We start from the raw sequence: 12,663 nt of genomic DNA on the forward strand, positions 1-12,663 counted from the left end.
AAGGCAGGAAAACAGGGAAAATAATTTTATGGCAAGACAAGGTTTGCCAGGACAGCTAGTCATTAATAATTGTTATTTAATATTTATTACGCATAGAAGAACTAGTGGACGCGACCACTCGTGGCTCGATAGTAAACTTGTCGACGCTCAACCTGAAGGTTTTTGGCAGATTCAAATCTCGCCTAGCGGACAAAAACTTTTCAAATTTCAATGTCAGGAACAGAAATGTCAGGTTATAAGTGGGTACATTTTAAATGAGAATTCCGCTGCCTGATGCCCGTAGGCCCCGTAGCACAAGTTCTATAATCTATAAGAAGATCAGTCACCATGAATCAGACTGACGCGTGAAGAATTATTTTTTATCATTAAAAATATGTTACAGTGCTGCAGTGATATTATAGCGGGTTTACACTATTCCAAACCAGTGATCCAATCCAGCGATGGATTTTATCCGAGTTAAAGTAATGTAAACCGGCCATTAAGCTTCCGTGGTCTTAAATAAAAGATTTATTGGATTCCGAGTTCCAACCAGATACACCCTGCACTAGTCATATGAGACTCATGATGAGATGGATAGATAATCCGGTGAACTTCGTATCACTTCCCTCGGCCCTCCTAATATACCCCTTCCCTGCACTTCCACGAATATTTCAAGAATTTAACAAAATTTTTAATTATCTTTATTTATAATAATTAATAATATTATGATAAAATAATATGTGTTTAATAATTATTAATATTTTACACAAAACATCGCCAAAAAGTATGTTGATCAATTGAGGATTCACCAGTAAATCCTTATAAATAATATAATAAGTATTATAAGAACCGATATGATATGTAAGATTTTTTTTTGAGTTATTGAAGATGTTTGGGGTTTTACAATTTACCCCTACATTTCGTTTTATTTAATAAAACATGTAAATCTTTACGGATTTTCCTCTAACTTCATTGATTTGGGGATAAAAACTTTAACGAAAACTTTAAGTCATAAACTCATAACATTGGGTCGACTGCAGACTAGCTTTATCGATAAAATATTTAAGAAAAAGCTCATCACTATAATAAAATAATGTTTGTGCAGATTGGTCAGTGGAGTGGTAAGGTAACAAAGTTGACTAAATATTTTACTTTGTACTTTTGTACGATTTTCCTGGGGGGTTGTCATTACGATACCACACGATACTGTTTCCGTTTACTTTTCTCAATTTTTTTCAATTTCATCTTCATATCATTGAAATAGTTAAAAATTGTAAAAAAAATGTAGTGTGTGTAACTTGTAGACCGTTACCGTAACTGTAATCAAGCTACGAAGTTATAATATACGACCAAATTATGAAAGTAGAGTTAATCGGTGACGTATACTTAAAGTTCATAATAGGCTTATAAAACTTATGAAATAGGTACCTATACATGTAGAACAAGTCTACAAAGCAAATTCCATAAATTCTCATAAATTTGACCCTTTATGGGCACATAATTTTATGTTATGATAGAAAAATGATTATATCTAAGCTCTTGGTTTCATAACGGAACCATTTTTATCAAATCAAATTATAGATTTCTGGTTTATATTTATAAATTATGTAAGAGTTTGAATTTAGCATTATCGCAGCCATTTATAGGCTGCTCGTACCTGTACCAGCCAGACTCGGGGCTGTATAAGGCAAAGCTCCCAGCTTAGAGCGAAACCTTATGCTTTTCTAAGTTTAGAGACCGTTGGCTCGTTCGAAGAATGGCGGAATCCTTACAATGCAGGTTGTATACGAAACTTGTTTGACCAGAATTGAGAAAAAAAAAGTGGCGGGCAAGTTCGCTGTTCGCCTACAATAGCATTCCGCGCGGCGGGCCCGCCTGCGCCCCGCCCCCACCGCGCCGCGCCCGCGCCCCCTGCGACCCCCGCGCCTCCCGCCGCCCGCGAGTAGCGCGCCGCAGTCCGCGTACGAGCGCAACCGTGTGAGTCGGTTCCCAAATCGGAACACCAAATAGTAAATACTAATGCGCTTAACAAAATATCCAAATTGCAAAAATAATAGTGCTAAGTTCATAACGAGTAACGACAGTATCCGAATCAAAATGTAACTCGAATAATTTAACCCTCGAACAGTAGTAACAAAACAGTTTGAGAGTTTACCAAAAATGCATTCGATTGCAACGTAAAAAATCGTAAATCGTCTGTAATCGTGTTGACGATTACGATAAAGTTCAGTCGTATCGATTTTTCGTCGTCACTACTCGGGAACAGCTGTTCGCCACTGCTGTTCGCAGGATGCGAAGGATGAGCCTACATATTCGTTAACTCGCTTCCCCATACATTTTCATCAATGTAAAAATTTAAAAACAGTGTAAAAAGATGCGAAGGATGTTTATTCGCCTTTGAGCCGGACAACGGATATTCGTGTTTAATAATACCCAGTGTTTATCAATGAAAAGTGTTGTGGAAATCTTCTAGTGTGAATACAATTCCCCCGAAAGTGCATATTATTCGAAGCAAACCAGTGTTTCGGTGAAAACCAAGTGTCCGACTATACTCAGTGAAGTGTTTTCAAGATTTAGTGTTTTGTGTTCATAATTTCGGATTATAATCGTGGACGTGGAATTAATACTGGAAATAAGGTGGGTTTCTACTAAAATACTAGATTTACATTTATTTAGAATAGAAAATCTATTCCACAAGTTGTAATGGTTTAGTTCTGTTAAACTTGCGTTAGGCCTATGCTGTCCGCCGAACAAAAGTTTACAAGTTTCTAGAAACGTACTAGTTTAGTGAAGCAGGGTATATGAGACGGTGTGGAGGAACTTATAGGTTAAACATAACTATTAGTCAAACTTATATTATCTTGGCATAAAATTATTGTGATAAGTTGCATCAAAACAAATTACGCAAACAATCACTACCTTAATTATTGATTCTGCTCGCCTGTGCGTGATTCTACTAAATTAAGAGTTTAAAAGATAACTAGAGAGAGTAGAGACTGATTGCTGACTCCAAGAATAGGTAGCTGTATAGAACTATCATTAGGCCAAGGCCCAAGAGCAAGCTATGCCAAGATTGGTAGTCAAAAGCATGGTGTCTTTGAAATACATAGTTAAACATACAGAAATACTTGTGTACCCAGCTATAAGTCTATTACACATCTTATTAAAATAGTAAAATATTATAATTATCCCTACAAATAATAAAAACTAAGGAAAAGTAACTCCGTCAAAAACATGCTCTACAATACTTGGCAAAAATATGTACCTTTAGGTACCATACACATTTCAATACATTTGCAATATTTAGGTGGCCTTAAGCGGTATCAGGCTGACGTTACATGACAGTTCGAAAGGAAACAAATCGTTTTAAATTTGTATAATAGTATGGGAGTTACGTTTCCTTAGTTTTTATTATTTGTAGAAGTATCCCAACTAGAGCTAAGGGAGCTTTTGCAAACATATCACCATTTTATTTTCATAAAACAACTATGTGTCAATTACACTTAAAAAAGTTATTAACTTGATGAACAATAATATAATATGCATAGGAAATCTATTTTGAATAGTAAAGAATAGGTAATAATTTAAAAATAATATGTAATTGAACTCAAATAAGTGAGTTAGTATCAGATGTGGTCGGAATTTATTTTAACAAAGTTCAAAGACCAACTTGTGAGTTTGAGTTAGGGAAGGAAACTTCAACTAATTTTTCAATAACTATTAAATAATTAAAAGTTAATTTAAATGTACTTTGTTCTAAACAGTATACTAATGAAATATATTATTAATTAATGTAATACTAGCTATTTGACCGAGCTTTGCTCGGTATTCGATAAAACACGAATAAAATGATATTTTCTAAAAACGATTCCTAGCTAGATCGATTTATCGCCCCCAAAACCCCCTATATACTAAATTTCATGCAAATCATTGGAGCCGATTCCGAGATTCCAATTATATATATACCTATACAAGAATTGCCTAAATAAGTCTAAAAATATTCGTAGAAGTCCAGGGAAGGTTTTAAAGTGACACAAAGTTCACCGGGACAGCTAGTTTAGAATATATAGTATATTCAGTACTATACTATATTATAAATATATAATTATTATTTCCATGTATCCTAAACTGAGACTCTTCATACAATACTCTTAACGTAATAATAATGCAAAAGTTAAACTATTAATAGGTGCGCTAAAGAATTAATGCTTGCAATATTATATAAAAAATGAAGTTCTATATTGCAAGTATTCTAAATTTTATTTACATTGTAAATTTTATTTTTAGGGTTCCGTACCTCAAAAGGAAAAAACGGAACCCTTATAGGATCACTTTGTTGTCCGTCTGTCCGTCCGTCCGTCTGTCAAGACCCTTTTTCTCAGGAACGCGTGGAGGTATGAAGCTGAAATTTATATCAATTACTCAGGTCTACTGTCCCTTGAAGCTGTGAAAAAATCAAACTTCTAAGCCAACGCAATCAAAAGATACAGCCGTTTATGCCGCAAATTTTCGACACTTGCAAGGGAATCAAAACCTACAGGGTGCTTCCCGTGAACTCAGAATCTTGAAATTTGGTACGAAGCAACGTCTTATAGCATAGATAAAGGAAAAATTACGAAAACCATAAATTTTTAGTTACATCACATAATATATTTTTTTTAATAATTTTAAACTTACTACCCATTTCCTCATAAACGCGTAGAGGTATTAAATTGAAATTCATACCAAATACTCAGGTCTATAATACCTTAAAGCTGTCGGAACCCTCGGTGCGCGAGTCCGACTCGCACTTGGCCGGTTTTTTTTTTAAAAGACAAATTTTCCACTTTTTTACTAAAAAGTGGCCCCCGTGCGAGTTTCTTACGCCGGTTCTTCTAGCCGGGTTAGTTCCCGAACCGGTGGTAGGCTACATGTAGTTCAACGTTCTAAAAACATTTGATTCAAATTTATTCAGAAATAAAACATTTTTTTTATTCATTCTTTAGCAATAATGATTATATATTATTATACTTTACACCCAAGAAAACGTTGACAGCGAAATATTTTGTAAAGATAGTTTGATGCACTTACTAAATTGTCTCTTGTATCTTCTCTACAAAAATACCTTTTTTAGGGTTCCGTACCTCAAAAGGAAAAAACGGAACCCTTATAGGATCACTTTGTTGTCCGTCTGTCCGTCTGTCAAGACCCTTTTTCTCAGGAACGCGTGGAGGCATGAAGCTGAAATTTATATCAATTACTCAGGTCTACTGTCCCTTGAAGCTGTGAAAAAATCAAACTTCTAAGCCAACGCAATCAAAAGATACAGCCGTTTATGCCGCAAATTTTCGACACTTGCAAGGGAATCAAAACCTACAGGGTGCTTCCCGTGAACTCAGAATCTTGAAATTTGGTACGAAGCAACGTCTTATAGCATAGATAAAGGAAAAATTACGAAAACCATAAATTTTTAGTTACATCACATAATATATATTTTTTTAATAATTTTAAACTTACTACCCATTTCCTCATAAACGCGTAGAGGTATTAAATTGAAATTCATACCAAATACTCAGGTCTATAATACCTTTAAGCTGTCGGAACCCTCGGTGCGCGAGTCCGACTCGCACTTGGCCGGTTTTATTCTCGATTAGGCAGACAGTTAATTTTTTCTTAAATATTATCTTTTCTTCTAAATTATTGTGGCGCTATAACTTAACTCCTATGACATAACACCCAAAATGTACACTTTATTCTGATCATTAACAACAATTTTAGAATTGTAGTGGTGCAATTTTACAAAAATTTACCGTAACTGAATAATTTAAATACTTAAAAAAAAACAAGATGTGTTTCTTATCTAAACTAATCGTTAAATTAGTTGGTTCTTTGTCTCAGTTTGGACTTAGTTGACACAGTTATTTAAAATTTATCTCTAAAAATAAAAAATTTCTCCTTACTTGGTGCAATTACATACTGGCAGCATAACAAGTATAAAATATTATAATATAATATATTGACTAGATGTTCCGCGCGGCTTCGCCCGCGTAATTTAGGAATGTCACGGATACTGTACATTTAAGTTAATTATTGAAACAAAAAATCATGAAAATTGACGTTTATTTTATCTTCTAGGGAGGGGGAGGGGGGGAGGGTGCTGCGTTGTTGTTATAGCGGCAACCGAAATACACAATCTGTGAAAATTTCAGAAGTCTAGCTATAGCGGTTCTTGCGTTACAGCCCGGAGACAGACAGACGGACCGACCGATAGGGTCCCGTTTTTACCCTTTGGGTACGGAACCCTAAAAAAATCGGCCAAGTGCGCGCGCGAAGGGTTCCGTACCATTATAGAGCAAAATCAGGCCAAAAATTGTGTTTTTGTATTTTTGTATTTTTGTGTTTTAATTTTTTATTTTGTTTTAATATTATTATTAAATATTAAGGTATGCATATAACATTATCTATTCTGTGATATACCTAAGGACTTTGAGAAAAAATCAAGTACCTACCTATTGCCAATATTGAGATAAAGCCTAAAAAATCACGTTTGTTGTATGGGAGCCCCCCTTAAATATTAATTTTATTTTGTTTTTAGTATTTGTTGTTATAGCGGCAACAGATATATGGGTGATTCTACAAAAATTGGGTAACTCGCTTTCACCAGTCAATATTATAGTAAATCACATTATATTTTAAAGATATTATACTTAATTTTAAAAGTATGTAATGTCCTTTAATTGGTCACTCAATTTCAGATACCTACGTAATTTAATTAGAAATTGTATAAAATTAAAAGAATATGCTCAAAACGTCAGTTCTTTGGCCTGTCACAAACCCAAAAACGTTAAATCAAGAGACTGTACATCAGATTCTACGATTAATTTCAGAAAACTCGATATATAATTACAATCTTTAATGTACGTAAAAATGAATGTCAGGACTTTCATAATGTAAAAATATTTACAATGTATTTAAAAAAGAGAGGAAACTTTGTCATAGGTTTCATGAGCCTCTACTCGACTAGGTTTTGTTCGTACGTAATGTTTGAAAATATATCGACAAAAGCTTATCTATTTGAGTGAATATGTCCATGCATTTTCTTTGAAAATATCAAGGCAAAAAGCTAATCCACTTGAGTCAATTTTTTTACTGAGATAGAATAGATATTGTCGAGTAATATGCATAAACAAAAGCTCATCTATTAGAGTCTGGCTCGTGACTCAAATGGTATAAGCCTTTGTAAATACGCGACCGGGCGTTGTGCTTCTCCAAGAGTGCGCCCGAGTCCGGGCAGGTCGGCTTGCGATCAGTTCGAACGGATTCAATCGGCCTCCCTGTTTATGACCCTATACTATAATACTTAGCTGGTTAATTCTCTTTTCGAAGTAAAGAAGACCTTCCCATGATCCCTAATACCCAACAAACACAAAATATATGGATTGAGTCAACCCGAATTTAGTTAGAGACATCTGATTGTCATAATTCATACGGTTAAGGGGTATCTCGGGCTACTTTTTGTCGAGGGGAAAATGCGCGGTTCTAGGGGCACTCTATTTGCACGTTTATTGTCTCTAAAACATCTAGTAAACTCTACATTCTTCAAGTAAATAGTAATACAAGGCTTTCAATGCTATCAAACATCCTGTTCTTATCATACTTGAATCATTACGTGTGCGCAGTGCGTCAGGTATTATTCAGTGTATTGCTCATACATTTCTTAGGCTGGATTTATATATGCGTCCGCGCGATCGAGCGGTTTGGCCGCTGACAGTAATCTCGCGGTGCAGCAGCCAAACCGCTCGTTCGCGCGGACACATAAAAATCGAGCTTGAGGGCCTCTTGCGCGTCTGGGTTAAAATTATTAATTAACCCTCAGTTAACTTGTTTTTCCTCTTGTCGATACGAGAGAAAAACTTGGAATCAAATCCTGGTTTAACTGTGAAAGTAAGCTTTGACAAAGGTGTAGGTACATTGATCAAACTATAGGAAGTATAGGAACCTACTTACAACTGCTCTTGTTAGTTGTTACTGCCTATTCTGCCGTCCTTATTATTTAGAATAATTTTAATGTATCAAATTTGGTACAGACTATGTTCAAAGAACAAAAACTGTTCATCACACGAACCTTATGAGTTATGAGCAAGAAAAAAGGTAGAGAAATGGTCAACCGGAATATGTGATATGTCTTAGGACAAACCGTCGTACTCAGAGAATTTAATTATGATTAACCTTCAATTTAATGAAGAGTTTGACAGATAATATATGGGGCTTATGTCAAAATATTGAATTAATTACATTTAAGTAATTAATGTTCCACTCTGAGTGCGGCAGTTAGACTGTACAATGTTATTTTAACTTTACAACGTTTCTATGGGAGAAATCCTTTTGCCGTGCACAATATTTTTTATTTGAATTAGGCGAACGGATTCTCGAAACTGATTTTTGTTACGAGTCCGATTCGATATCGATTTTGATTAAAATTCGATAGCAATTTGTACTCCTGAATAAACATGAATTAAGTGTCTTATCACACTGGCGATTAGCGAGCGATTTGAAAGCGACGCGACTGCGCAGCGCACACGCCGCGATGACGTCGCGATTGCGCGGCGGGAGCCTTAAAGGTGTGATGCTTTAAAGGAGTGAGCACACTGAGACGGGCCGTGCCGGCGCTCAGCGTGCCGGGGCTCATCGCAAAAATCCGCCTCCATACAAATTGTATGGAAGCGGAAATCCGCTGCTCCCCGACACAGTGTGAGATACGCGCATCCACTTCCATACAAATTGTATGGAGGCGGATTTTTGCGATGAGCCCCGGCACGCTGAGCCCCTGCACGGCCCGTCTCAGTGTGCTCACTACTTAAACGAGCAATTCTTGTATCCCACCAAAAACATTTTCATGTAAAAATGTTGCCAAGAAGAGAACATATTATAGTTCGTGAATCGTGGTGTCAGAAAGTAGTGAGATCTCATGTAGAGCCAAGTTTCTAACCTTACAGACTCAGCCCTAAATTTAAAAACCTTAATTTTACACTAAAGCGCGGCAAAATATGTGATAATAATATAATGTGTCAGCCGTACGAGAAGAATCTAAAACTCTACACATTAGTCAAAACCGGTGGCCTGGCAATTTTAAAATAAAAGTTATTAAGTACAACAGGAAAGTAATATATTAAGTTCAAAGTACTTAAGCATGATGAATAACAAAATGTTGTGAAAAACGTTTCGAGAAAAGGCAGGTAGTAGAGCAAAGCTCGGTCAAATAGCTAGTTAAAGATTAAGCCCGCTGTACACATTGGGCCAACGGATTGTGCCAACGTGTAGTGGCCTGCTTGACCATGAGTTGGGACTCGGGAGCAACATTTCGTACTCTACACGTTGGCCCAATGCCCTGGCAGGCTGGCACAATGGATTGGCCCAATGTGTACAGCGGCTTCTGAAGTTTTCGACCAGAATATTCACAAGCGCCTTAGTTTTAGTTAAGTGCTAACGTCACAATGTTCGCTATCGCCTATCAATAGAGTTATTGACAGTATAAGACCCCTGTCAACTTCAGAAACTAGGCATCTAAAGATTTTAAACTTTCGGCCCACGGTTATTACCTATGACGATAATTACTGATAAATCGGCATCGGTTTCGACCAAAAATCGATCTTCAGTCGGAAAATCGAGTTGATTCGATTCTCAGTTGTATCGGGAGTCGGGAATCGGGACTAGGGAGTAAGGCATATATTTGGCTGGCTTGGGACAGACGTAAAATATGACCGGACCCGCCTTTTGGCTGCGCTTACAAATGCGATGATGTCCCGTTATTCACAATTAATTATAGACTCTTATTTATGGTGCCCTAGTAGTATGTGGGATTATCTTTTTATAGCTGTGACATCCTGGTAATGGGGAGATGCGCCATTTTGGTTCTTCATATCCCCGCTAAAAGCAAGTTCAAGTATACTTTTGCACATCAAAGATCAAAGAGGCATAGGAAGCAGGGACATACAGTTACATTACAGACGAGTTACAGCGACACACTTAGGTTTAAAAATCCCTCTCCACGTTAGGCCAAGATGGCCATCATGATTGCGAAGCTATAGCATTCACAGTCAACGTCGATCATGGGCATTTATAGACGAATTTACCCCTCTACATGCTCGTAATCGCTTGTGTTGGTCCATCATTGGCCATCGGGAAGAAGCTACATTGTCTACTCTGTAGGTGAGTGAAGTGAGTGAGGTGTAGTTCTGACTTCTGACTGTATAACTTTTTATATAATACATAAGTATTTTGTTCTGATGATGGTAAAACGTTTGCGTTGAAATTCGTATATATATTACGATTTACGAGGTAACCATGCCATAATAATTTATATGCCACATTAAAAGCTATCCTATGTCCTTTTCTGGGACTAATCACTAAAGTGTCTTTGCATGCCAAAAAACAGAGTACAGACATACTATCGCATTATTTACCAGTATGGATATTCATTAGCTGCAAAACTATGCAATGCGGAGGAAGACGCGAACAAAATATAGCAATTGAAATTAGCGAAATAAATTATTTTAAATTCATTTTATTTATTTTAAGCAAATTCCTACATCTCAACAGCTCAACACCACGTTTACGTATACCAAGAAGTTTAATATTGCGCTTCATTCATTATTTTCTATGAAGCTTCTATTCTCAGACAGTTTCTAAGACCCTTTATTAGTAAATTTTCATAGAATTTGAATATCAGAAGGTAGCTAATACCAGTGTAGACGTGTTGACAGTACGTTGCATTTGCTCAATCAATAGGAAATTGGATTTCAGAGCAATTCTATTATATTTTTAATTAAGTATTATTTACTAATTCCGTTGCGCCAAAATTCGTTTATCGCGCGGGAACCGTACATTTTTCATAAGTAAATAAATATATGTTAATTGTTAAATTGTATTATAAAAGTAATAAATTATATTTTCGTTGTCTGGTACCTGTAACACAAGTCCTTCAGGTACTTAGCACGGGGCCAGACTGACGTGGTGTGAAGCGTCCATAGATATTATTATATGGCTTATAATTAACTGATCACCAAAAATAGTAACATTTCACAGATAAAAATAGTAAACGATCACCAAAATACAGACCACCATTTTAATGTAAAATGATAACCAAAGATTTAACATCTTAAAACCAAAAATAGTAAATGATCACCAAAATTAGTAAATGATCACCAACATTATACTAGCATTTTAAAGTAAAATGATCACCAAAATAAGTAAATGATCACCAACATTATACTAGCATTTTAATGTAAAATGATCACCAAAGATTTATTATCTCGCTATCCTATTTATGCAAAATGACTCCAAATAAATCATTGTTACTTAAACCAAAAGTAGTAAACGATCACCAACATAATACGTTAGCATTTTAATGTAAAATTATAACCAAATAAATTTTTATTTAGCAAATATCCTATTAAAGAGAAGACTCTACATGATGAACAGACAGACATCGAAGTCTTAGTAAGACATCTTATATGATGAACAGACAGACATCGAAGTCTTAGTAAAAGAGTCCCGTTTGTACTCTTTGGGTACGGAACCCTAAAAACGGGACTCTATTACTGAGACTTCGATGTCTGTCCGTCCGTCCGTCCGTCTGTCTTTCTCTAGGGCCTAGGCTGTATCTCAAGAACCGCTCCAGCTAGACTTCTAAAAATTTCACAGATTGTGTATATCCACAGAATACAATGTGTTCTGTGTGTATATCTGTTGCCGCTATAACAACAAGTACTAAAACAAAATAAAATTATTATTTAAGGGGGGCTCCCATACAACAAACGTTATTTTTTTGACATTTTTTGCTCGATATCAATAATGGCAACCGGTAGGCACGTTGATATTTTCTCAAAGGCCTTGATTATATTATGTTAACTTCAATAATTAGGTAATAATAATAATAAAATAATTTAAAAGGGGCTCCCATACAAAAACACAATTTTAGGTCTAATTTTGTTCTATAACGGTACGGAACCCTCCATGTCCGACTCACCACCACCACTTGGCCGACTATTTTGTTAATAATATTATGCTTACATGTTTTGTCAATCGTAGTGATTTATATGGACAGAAATATCGCATTGATTTGCTCACAAGGATTTGGTAATCATACTATATTTGGTGATCATTTACTATATTTGGTGGTCATTTACTATATTTGGTGATCATTTACTTTATTTGGTGGTCATTTACTATATTTGGTGATCATTTACTTTATTTGGTGACCATTTACTATATTTAGTGATCATTTACTATATTTGGTGATCATTTACTTTATTTGGTAATCATTTACTATATTTGGTGTTCGATTACAATTTGAAGTGTTGTCATGACTAAAATAGCTGGTAGTATTGCAATTTTAGACTTTATTTTTTTGGTGTTAATTATCTTTTTTTGGTAAACAAATTTAGGGTATCAGTGCATTTTTTGGTGGTCATTATATTTGTTCCCTTATTATATTATTATTATTAATACAACATGGAGTAGTTTTATTTATACATTAATTAAACGAAAAAGAGTTCATCGCGCAGGAACTCTACATTATGCAAAGACCAATTTACTATCCTTTTGTCCTCTTTTGGGGTTCAAAGTATAACCAAACTTATCAAAATAGATTTGGTTGTTTATCACAGATTAAACTATTGCATTTATAAATTTATAAAATTAGCA

The 12,663-nt window shown here is 35.4% G+C and overlaps 1 protein-coding gene across 2 annotated transcripts in view; it reads left to right on the forward strand.

Annotated features, from left to right (window-relative positions):
• Positions 1 to 1,946: 1,946 nt before the first annotated feature.
• LOC121732275 (protein winged eye) overlaps positions 1,947 to 12,663 on the forward strand; it is a 133,576-nt gene continuing 122,859 nt past the window's right edge. For both annotated transcript variants that reach the window (XM_042122101.1, XM_042122102.1), the window contains exon 1: positions 1,947 to 2,616. The gene's annotated coding sequence lies outside the window, so the exon portion shown is untranslated. The remainder of the gene's footprint in view (positions 2,617 to 12,663) is intronic.

Source organism: Aricia agestis, chromosome 12 (assembly GCF_905147365.1).
Source record: "Aricia agestis chromosome 12, ilAriAges1.1, whole genome shotgun sequence".
Taxonomy (NCBI): domain Eukaryota; kingdom Metazoa; phylum Arthropoda; class Insecta; order Lepidoptera; family Lycaenidae; genus Aricia; species Aricia agestis.